Genomic DNA, 11728 nt, shown 5'->3' on the forward strand with positions numbered 1-11728 from the left:
GAGCACGAGAGCACAACGACAACGGCACAGTCTCATTCACAGGAAACACTACGTTATAGCCTCCAGAGCATTTTTGGTCATAACTGTATTAAAAAGTCAGCGTGAAATCTACAAAGGAAAAAAAACAAGACGAATTATAGTTGATTTTGTTACTGGCTAATTCTTATAAAAAAAAGTATTTTTTTGTTTTATTTGTGATTTTTAGTAAAGAAAAGTTCAGTTTAATTTTCTTTGTGCATGTGTCCTTTTTATTGCGGGTATTCTGCAAAATAAAATACAAGCTACTGACTACTGTACATAATTCAGGAAACACACGCCAACCCCCCCCCCCCCCCAAAAAAAAAAATAAAATAAAATAAAATAGTATAAAACATATTGACTTAGTATCAGTATCATCTTTGTTTCTATTCCCATGTTTACCATTTTAAATATCTCCCTCATGAAGCACTAAAACGAAATGTACAAAAAGCCAGTCAGACGTTACCTGTTTCGAAAATTCCAATCCCGAGAACGCTGAGGAAATTCACCATCGTCCATCCGCTCTTGTCTTGCAGTTCCGAAACATCGGGGTGATGTTGGTCGGCCAGCAGTGTGTGTGTTTGTGTTTGCTACTAGTGGAAGCAGCTGTGGCTCGAAAACAAAATACAACCCTGGTAAGTTTAGCACCCGTAATAAATTAAGAAAAATGTCAGTTGATAGGCAGTCGATTATCTGGTCTCGATGTAAATTTGAATTTACTATTTTAAGCGTGTCTTTGGGGCTAGGCTACATTGGAGACAATCACCACACACAACATACACGTGGGTACACAGAATTCATGTCAAACTGACTGAACAAGAAAATGTGTACCGTATCTTATTATTTTTGTGATTTGAATATAGACAGTTAACGGCATTTTAAAAGCTCTGCTATGTCCCCGCGACACAGTGTTTGGGGTCTCTGCAAAAAGGAGGAAGTATCAACATGAATGAACGCGTGTCTGTCTGGCTTGTCATTTCATTAAACTCGCGCACTCTGCATTAATATTGTTATACTTCATATTTTTGTATTTCTTCACTGTAATAGACACGTGACCCAATGTATTTGCACAGTACAAAGCATCAATGTATCAGTGATCACGCAATATGGAATTTTAAGTTTTACTCTTCATGTTTTAATAGTTATGTTCTAATATATATTCCGCAATTTGTGACATATAGTTTTAGAGCATACATAAAAAGTAGCAATAATTCTGTCAAGACGATGCAAATAGTCTACACTCAAATTAAAGCTGCAGAGTGTCTTAACCATGTTTTTTTTTTTTTAAATAATATGGGGCACTTCTGTTGAGGATTCGTTTGGAATTGTGTGTAGTATTCCATTTTTCAACGCGGGGGGGGGGGGGGGGGGGGTGTTAAGATGACATTCATGAATCTTTTAAAGACAATGGGACATATCTACAGAATACAGACATTCATTAAAAATGAAAACAAACCATTTATTTGAATTGGTATACAAAATACAAATGTACGTAATCATAATTGCACAAGATGGGGTTAACTGGTAAATACAAGTTAGTTCGTTTTCACAACATTCAAGTTAAAAATAAGCGTAGTGCCCAAACTGTTAGCATAAAATGCCTCTGTTTGTTGCCAGCCTAGGTGTTGTTCTAAAATGAGTTCTCGGATCAGGGGCTGCCTGCTCTGTCTGCTAAAATGAATGGCCATTTGAGTACACAGTCAGATATTTGGTCACTTTGATTCTTGTATACATTTTATTGTTGTTCTGGAGCTTTCTGACTTAAAATGAAATCTGTTTGAACTGTCCTTTTATATGTCTTTAAAGGTGCAGCAGCCCCATTAAAAGTGATTTCAAGAGTTTGTGGCGCTACTGGTCTCTAGGAAGATAACTTAACAGGTAACTGATACCCATCTGCTCTAAAGAGTTACGGATCACACCTTAATTCTACATAAGGAATAGTGACCGACTTCTATCCCATTCCATTGCATTCGTTTCAAAGTGTAATTTGCTTGTCATGCACTGGTGAATTGGTTAATCTCGATGGCCCGCTAAAGTCTGCACATATCACTTAAAATCTTCTGCAGTACTGCATTGAAATGATCCTTAAAAAACAGAAATTTGTGGGGAAAAAATCTATTTTTTTCCCCCCTTGCCTTTGGTTTAATTCACTGCTTGCTGGATTGTGACCATCTTTCCATCCCTTTCAGTGAGAATATGCTGTCTTTAATCAACCATTACAGCTCGAGGATATGGGCAGATATTGTGTATTTATCTTGTTTATTTTTTTTCCAAGGCTGCCTCTTGTATGTTTGGAGTATTACTGTGTGGAACACACTTCCTGCACATTGTACAGGCAGCTGACCAAAAATTTGAAATGCCCGCCATAACACTGTCAAAAGTGTGGACCACCATGAACTTTCACGTCAACACTTCTTTGACGTGTCACAGGGAATAAGACTCCCATTGCATAGCACTTTGATCCATTCCTGGTTTTACTGTAAGTTTAATAATAGTTAAATAGTCATGTCTATAAAGCGCTTAAATTAGTATGTAGGGATTTGTGTCCATTCATCAGTCTTTACCTACTCCAATTCTTTTAGGGAAGGTGGGGTTGGAAATCCCAAGTCATAGCTAGGGCTGCAACAAAGGGTACATTTTCACCTTCGAAGGTTCGGAACACATTACCGAAGGAAGGTTCGAACCTTCGATAGTACTTGTTAGCATAATTTACTGGTGATGTCCCCATAGCTACTTGTTTGTATTAGATGAAAATCCTATTATTTTACAGGTAATCCATATAAATGGAATAAAACATTCACATGTAGTTTAAAAATACATTATATAGAACAGTAATCATGTTTTTATAATTTCAATAAAAATACACGTTGTTTATTTACATGTAATTGTAGCGGACTTAGGAAAACAAAGCTTTATTTAAGTCACCATTCCAAACAGGTTATCCGTCACGTTTTACTGCTACTAAAAATATTAATAATAATATGAATTTAGTGACCCTGGAGATTGGTTGTGCCTCCGTGATACATCAACAGTTGCTTGCACAGTTTGTATTCACATTTTTTTTGGATCATCTGGGTATTTAACAAACAAATCCCAAACAGCAGAGGGGTTTCGAGACATTTCTCTGAATACAGTTTACGCTATACAGCACTTTGCTATCGAGATGGCGAATGATGAAATTAAAGGTTTGCTTCTGGATAACACAAGCTGGAGGGGGTAGGGGCGGACGGTGCTTAGTTTTCAAATTTAAAATTATTAGTGTTAGCGTATACTTTGTATATTTCAAACATATTCTACCATAGCACTTCTCTTCAGGGTTGGCTGATTTAAATTAAGTCGTTTTAAATCACTGATTTACATCATGATTTAAACCACTTGATTTAAAAAAAAAAAAAAAAAAAATCATTGATTTGTCATTTTTTTCATTTACTACCTATTTTATATAGTTTCTCAAGGAAAAGACATGAAAAGTATGTTTTAAAAACCTTTTATTAACACAAACATCTTGAACTCTTGCTGTCTGTAAACTAAAACTCTTAGGGCTGTATTCTGATCACAGCGCAAATGCGAGTACAAGCATGAATGCCACTTGCCCCCAATTCTGTGGAGCATAAATGCAGCGAAGACGCACTGAAATGGTATTCTGAAGACATGTCTTTCCCTGTTAAAACGCCTGCCCCATCATTAACGTATTCGCCGAAGAGATTCTGATGACAGCACAGTGGGGTCCCAAATAGACAATTGATCCGCTGAAACCACGTTTATTTAGTGGTGCAATCAGGAACTTTAACAATTGAACACACTATAAAAAGCAAAGTAGTCCTAAGTAAAAACTGCATGTGTTTGGACTGACACAGAAAGAGGAAATCAAAGAAAGAAAAGTAAAAGAAAAGAATGACTGGGATGACTGAGGGTATTTTTCTCTGGCGTACTCCATCGCTAAATTCGTGTATTTCATGTATTGTAGTTCACATTTAGAGGATGCCACAATGATAAATAATTTGCTTTATTAATGTATTCATTTAAGATTGAGTATTATTATTATTTTATTATTATTTATTTCTTAGCAGACATCCTTATCCAGGGCGACTTATAGTCGTAAACAAATACATTTCAAGAATCACAGTGCAAGTAATAATACAATTAAGAGCAAGATAAATACAATGATGAATACAATGACTTTGGTTCAAGCAAGTACAAGTGTGACAAAATACAATTCAGTAATACAGCAGATAACAGTGTCAGTGAGTAATTGTGAACAGGATGGCTGCTGTGGTGACATCAGACCAGAAAGGAACACACACACAGACAGTACTGGCGGGTGAAAAACTGAAACGCTACGGCGTTCAGCTTTTATTAAATAATAAAACAAAAGATTTAAACAAGACGCAAAACAAAAGGGCATGTTGGCCAAACAAACAAACAAACAATAAACACTAACAAGTATCGTGCTGGTTAATAAACCAACACGTTTAGCAGTTGTTATTTTTCTGTGTTTACTACTATTACCTCCTCTACACACTCGTTCTCCACTCTGAACCTCCTTCCCCAAACAAGGAAAGCTACAAGTTTTTATATTCTGGCCGAGGGGTTAACAAGCAATTAATTATCTTATTACCCCTCAGCCATAGTCTGCACGAGTTTAATAAGGACGCGTGACTGTCAGCTAGTTAAACAATCAGTAGCTGATAAGTCACGCACCCTCACGTGGTTTTAAAATCAAAAGTGCAAAACAATAACAAATAATATTGGCTTTCGCCATCATACATACAAATAAATCATAATAGAAATAATAAATAAAGGGGCGGGACACTCCACCACAGTAATTTAGTTTGGTATGTAACTATTCACAAACCACCATTTCCAACATCCTTAAATTTACAGTTTGGAGGTACTCTAGAGTTACAACTACGGTACTACAAAAAAAATTGCATTAAAAAAAAAATCAAAAAAATTGCCAACCCTGCTTCTACACTGTCTTGTACCCTTGGTATTCAGTACATATTTTACTGAAGCACTGCAACCACTATAAGTACCCTCCCCAGTGCTTTGGATATTATACCCTGCTCCATACACGGCAGCGGCACCATATAGAGTTGCAACGTATAACGATTTGGTAGTGGATTTAAATACAACAACTTTTGTTTACGTAATATGCATTATACAAATCAAAAGATCCAAATTTTGCACGCGCGTAACATTTCATGTGTATTTATAGTATTCACACATTGTCAAACGGTTTCTGTTAATAAAAAAAAAAAGTGTGCGTGTGTGTGTCACCTGACGAACCTTCGGAGGTTTAAAAGGCAGCAGTGTGGAGTAGTGGTTAGGGTTCTGGAGGGTCGTGGGTTCAATTCCAAGTGGGGGACACTGCTGCTGTACCCTTGAGCAAGGTACTTTACCCAGATTGCTCCAGTAAAAACCCAACTATAAATGGGTAATTGTATGTAAAAATAATGTGATATCTTGTAACAATTGTAAGTCGCCCTGGATAAGTGCGTCTGCAAATAAATAAATAATAATAATAACTACCTTTGAATTCCTGGCTAGTGAACAAACCATTGAAAACCTTCGATATAAGGAAAAAAAAAAAACACAATTGGCTACAGGCAGTTTTTGTTATTTTAGCTGATAATGTACACCAATATTCATGCTTGAATTTCTTCCAACACAGAATTTAATGTTTGGTCAGGTGCGCTTACTAATGATGCAAGAACACTGAGACAGTCAGTCATTTTGTTTGCAGTGCTGTGTAACGTGCAATCAAACTGCAGTAAATATGTCTCAAAAGAGTGATGTTTGTTTAGAATTATTTTTTAAATATCATAATACAACAATAGGATAGCCAAGTTGTGTGCAGCAGAACAGACTCGATGCTAAATTAAATCCAACGATGAACTGGGAGTAGAATATTATTCTGATACTTTAAAAAAAAATAAAATAAAAAAAAATGTAGGTTGAATCCTAAATATTTTATTTATTTTCAGTGCTGTTTTAAAAGTATAAAGATTCCCTGCTTCTTGACTGAAGATGGTAGAGCGTTTCACAACATTGGGGCTTTCCAAGAGAAGGCCCTCCCTCCCGCACCATCTTTATTCACTCTCAGAACAACCAACAGCCCCACATCCTGCGATCTTAACCAACCAGAACTCATTATATTTCTGTCACACAATATACATACAGTATAACTTGACAGACAGAGGTGATTAAAGTTTAGAAGTGCTTGGAATATACACAAGCCCAGTCCATTTGGGTGGGATTCTGTCATGTTAGCCAACAGTAATACAGTACAGTAGACCTTGGAAAGCATGACGTAAGGTTCGGAAACAGGCGCCAGCTAGATGCTAAACGGAAGACAGCGATTCACGTTTATGGTTGTTGCTCTGCGATTATTTTTGAGGTAAAATATTTTTATACTTAAGCAAAATTATGGTAGGCTGCCTCCGTAGCGTCTGAAAACATGTCTCTGTTAAAGCCATGTACAAGTAAAAAAAGAAAAATTGATCTTGAACACAGAAAATTTAACCCAGAGTGGACAGAAAAATATTTTTTTGCTGTATCCAAACCCAGTGTCCATACGCCTCATTTGCCTTGAATGCCTCACAGTTGCCAAAGAATACAATATACAGCGCCATTATGAGACAAAACATCCCACATACAAAGAATTGCTTGGAGAAGCACAAACAAAAAATTGGAGTCTCTCAAAATACAACTACTGGGGCAGCAAGGTGTTTTTGAACGGAAAAAGAAGGAATTTGAAGCTGTGCTACAATAGCAAGTTTCAACGTCGCACAGCGAATTGCAAAATCATCACGTCCCTTTACCGATGGGGAATTCGTAAAAGACTGCCTGATGCAAATATGTGATGCTGTTTGCAAAGAAAATAAAGATTCCTTTAAAAACGTTTGTCTTTCCAGAATGAATATGCAGAGATGCATAGCCAAATGCAAAAATATTGTGTATTTCTCTGCTGCTCTGGACGAAAGCAACAATGCCACTGATACAGCCCAACTTTTAATTTTCGTTCATGGAGTGACAGAAACATTTGAAGTACACCAGGAGCTGTCATCTTTAGTTTCTCTTCATGGCAGAACCACTGGATCTGACATCTTTAATGCTTTTAAGAAAGATGTTGAAGATTTAAATTTGCTGTGGGATAAGTTGGTGGGGGTGACAACCGACAGTGCTCCAGCTATGGTTGGCAAGACTAACGGTTTTATAGGGTGTTTAAAAAAGCACATTGAGGATTGAGCTGCGCTGCTGAAGCAGTATCACTGTATAATACACCAGGAGGCCTTGAAGTTTAAAGAAATGATGGACTTTGATGTATCCACAGTTAATTTATTCGTTCGATCTTTGAATCACCGTGAATTTCAGTCTTTTTTGGAGAATATCAGCGCCACTTACGGTGACCTGATTTATCACACTGAAGTGAGATGGCTTAGCCGGGGCAACGTCCTAAAGAGGTTCTTTTCACTGCGAAAAGAAATAAAACATTTTCTGCAAGAGAAGGGAAGAGACACGTCTGTCATGGAAGAAAGCGACTGGATTGCTGATCTGGCTTTTTTGACTGATATCACAGGACATTTAAATGATTTAAACCTAGTTACAAGGAAGTCAGCATCTCATTTGTGATTTGTTTGAGGCAGTGTGTGCGTTTCAAATGAAATTAAAGCTGTTCACAAACCAGCTCGAGAAAGTACTATTGGGAGGATCTCTTCCGGCCAAGGGGATTTGTTTATTTTAAGATCTCCTAGTCCCTTTAACACTTTTGCCTCTGTTATGCTAAAGTTATTTAAAACTGGATAGGAACAGGTCGACATGTGGGGCATGTTGTCCGTATCCTCCTTGAGATTCCGCATACAGCAACATAACGATCTGTATGGACAGATGCGCCTGTGACGTAGGCACTAAAAAGCTGTATTATTTTTAACATGGGTCCAAAGGTATTTTAATAATAATAAAAAAAATACAAATTGCTATTAAATATCGAGAAGTGCATATGTTAAAAAAAAAAAAATAATAAAAAAATACAGCACAAAGTGGTTGCCTTTAGGAGACAAAAATAATATTTAGTCACCAAAAGAAAATAATGGTCACCTTGGCGACTAAAATGGTTGCTACTTCGAGCACTGAGTTAGTAATCCTTTCCAATTACTGGTACCTTAAAATTAAAGGCCATATAAGAACGATAAATACTGATTTTTAGAAGGCCTTCTTTTTTGTTCTCCAGGTTGCTGCAGTGACATTGTAGATGCTATAACGAGTTACTGTAAATGAGATACTGTTTTAGCAGACACATTTCATTATGTAAACATGTATTTGAATGTTTTTTCTTTGTGAATGTGCTAAGTGAAAAACGGCAATTCAAAAAATACTTTCCAGAATACACATTGCAGGGTTCTCGATCCGCCCGTCTTGCTGATGCTACTGTGCCTTTAACAATAATGATTCATTGCGCTTCTAGCAGATTAGATTACTTGCACGTTTCTGGGTGAAAAGAAAAATCTTGGAACCACATGCAGCTGTTTTAAGTATTGACACAACATTTAACCAGTCAGTGAATTGCCTATCAAATAGGCTACGAAATAGTTTTAAAATTATTTTAATAAAACATAGCAGTTCCCAAATGGTTCAACTTGTATTGGCACATTACAATAATGTAAAATGTAATTTACTAAAACATATTGTTCAACAACGTTTTGCACATCTAACAGTTGTAAAGTTACAAAAAATATATATTTCTGTGCACCAAGTTTTTTTTTCTCTCAGTATGATCTCTAGAACACGTTTCACAGACAAAGCAACAAAGCACAAAAGTCTACAACAGTTTGCCGTTACTATATATTACAGGTTTACTGCATAACTTTACTGCATGAAAAGTGTGATGCGACTGTGCTGTCTTGCAAATGGGGGTGTATGTTTACATTCAGCAGCTACGTGATGTGTTTATTGCATGCACCACCAGTAATTTAGGGAGTTGAGAGCAGCGACAGTTAATCAAACGTGTTCTTGTTCTTGAATACCTGTTATTAAATACAACAGTTACATTCAATACTGGATGCGTGTCTTATTAAAGAAGAACTACACACATTGGAGGGATGTATTAAAATGGGTGTGTGTTTGGGCGGATGTAGTATTCGGATTCAGTTCACAGAATCCGAACTCTGCTCAAAAAGTAGGTATTCGGGCTGAATCCGAAACCGAATCCTGGATTTGGTGCATCCCTAGTGCAGAGGTGCTGGATTATTACAGTCTGTTTTCATGCAAAAGTTATGATGGTGACCAAACGTGTGTGAGTACTATTATGTAAAAAAATGGTTAAAATGAACAGTTGCATTAAAAAAATGTGGAACAGCGAAAAACTAAAATAGACATGCATTAACAAGTGAAAAGGTTACCGTCCTTTTTTTTTTTTTTGGTTTGTTTTTGTTTATAATGTTCTGCTGTACAGAATTAATGGGGAGAACCCTGCCATTGTGGATTTCAGTTTCATAACAATTTAAACAGAAGTGTGTGTAGTAGAAGGCTAGTGTTTCTAAAAGCTTACTTACACCAGCGTATTTCTAATTGTGTTCACTTGCTTGTTATTGTACTATTGGTACTGCAGGTGAGAATGTTTACTGGCTATTAGATTCTGATTGGCACAGTGTTTCATCTTTCTGAATGTATACAATTTTAATTTGAAAATGCTTCTCTTGGACAGAACTCATACGGCTGGGAGTTGTAGAGAATGTTTGCTGGATATGAGGCACTGGAAGAGTATGAAGATAAGCTCTACCAGGAGGCAGGGGACTCCAGTGAGTCGGGGCCAGACAGTGAGGTGGAGTTCCAGCTGTACAGCCAAGTACTCTATTCCATGAAGCTGGATGAGCCAGGATCAAGCGAAAGAGAAAAAGAGAGAAATCAGCCCTCTGCTGCAACATTGCTGGAGAAGAGGAATGACATCTTCTCCGATAGTGAATCCATCCTTATTTCAGATGCTGCGTAGGTCGTCATAGTATCGGATGAGACTGATCTAGACAGTGTCTGCAATATCAAAGGAAAGAAACGGCCAATTTCCAAGACTGCCAAGAGGAGGTCGTTGGATGGGCAGACTCTGCTGGAGTCCAACGGTTTCACTGAGAGGACACCCAGCTCCAAACCCTTCAGGCTGAGAGATGCCATCACCATGAGCACAGGCCTCAATAGTTTTCAAGTTGTGATAGTGGAGAAGAGCAGGAAATCCCAGGATGGGGAAACATCAGACAGCGATTATTCAGACCGCGTGGAGAGCTGGATGATTCTAGGCAGGGCCAATCAGGATGGTAACAACACCATCCTGCTCAATCTGGATGGGAGCACCACTTCAGAAAACGAAGCAGGTAATAGCTCCTCCTTTTTTATTTCTTATAAACAGTTGTTCAACTCTGAAAATTAATAGGCAAATTAGTAGCAGGAAAACAGTTATTTTCTTATGAGTAAGGCTGTAAATCTGTTTAATATATTGAATTTTAAAACCATTCATCTTTTAAACTATACACACGTACACATTTTCAGTACAATATTGTATTGACTTTATAATAGTATTGATATTTATGTGTATTCTTGCTTAAAACCACATCAGGTCCTTCGCATAACATTCAGTCATTACGTAGAAAACTTAGTAAAAGATTCAAACTACAGTGACCAGGAGTTTGGAATGCTCCCATTCATATTTGTAGAAGTTTTACTGCTAAAATATGAGTTGCATCATGGTATAATTTTTACACCATGATGTCAGCAACTTGGTGTTTTAAAGTTCTAATATCAGTTCAACTTAGAAAGTGCTGTGTTTATAAAATTGAAAGTTTAGTGTTTATTTACATAATTTTTATCAAGAAAGATAATTCTCATGCAACCTTGATTTTGTTTCTTTTCTGAAACACTTCATAATTGTAATTAAACAATACAGTCCAATTGTGAAAGGGAACTCATTATACATTTGTATTATACAGTTACACACCCCAATAGAAATTTATAATTTCTCGAAATTTCTCGAAAACAAAGAATTTTAGTAAAAATCTTTTGTAAGAAAAGTTTTGCTTTTGTCGATGAGGAAAAAAAGTTACAAGAAATAGATGTCTACAATTATTTCTAATTTTAAAAGTATTCTTACCACGACAAAACGAAATTAATAGCTAGTTGAGGCACCATTAGCAACAATAACCTCTTTTAAACAATTATGATATTTGTAAATGAGCTTTTGGCATGATTCTTTAGTGATTTTTGACCTTCAACGCAAAATTGTTCCAGTTCATTCACATTTCACTTGTGCACAGCGTTCTTCAACTCATACCAAAGTTTCTCAATTAGACTTTGACTAGGTCATTCCAGAACCCTGATTTTATTCTTCTTTAACCTCTGAAGTCGATTTTGATGTGTGCTTTAGATCGTTGTGTTGGAATGTCAGTTGCGCTTTAAACCAAGTTTTGTAGCGGAGGGTTTCAGGTGATTGGCCAATATCTTTTGGCATGCTATGGAATCCATTTTAACATGTATTGGAACTAAATGCCCTGTGCCGTTAGAGGAAAAACAGCCCCATAGAAGGATATTACCACCTCCATGCTTGACAGTAGCTATGGTGTTCTTTTCTTTCTATGCCACCAGACTTTCTCCAAACTTAATGACTACACCGTGTAACAATTTTTTTTTTTTTTGGTTCCTGGGTAGTAAGTGTTATTTCCTAATT

At 36.8% G+C, this 11728-nt stretch overlaps 1 long non-coding RNA gene across 1 annotated transcript; it reads left to right on the forward strand.

Moving 5' to 3' along the window:
- The first annotated feature begins 514 nt into the window (after positions 1-514).
- LOC131737355 (uncharacterized) lies at positions 515-10821 on the forward strand. The gene is made up of 3 exons (XR_009328977.1): positions 515-653; positions 1825-1896; positions 9725-10821. It is a non-coding gene; the product is annotated as an uncharacterized LOC131737355 (long non-coding RNA).
- The last annotated feature ends 907 nt before the right edge of the window (positions 10822-11728 follow it).

Source organism: Acipenser ruthenus, chromosome 1 (assembly GCF_902713425.1).
Source record: "Acipenser ruthenus chromosome 1, fAciRut3.2 maternal haplotype, whole genome shotgun sequence".
NCBI lineage: Eukaryota > Metazoa > Chordata > Actinopteri > Acipenseriformes > Acipenseridae > Acipenser > Acipenser ruthenus.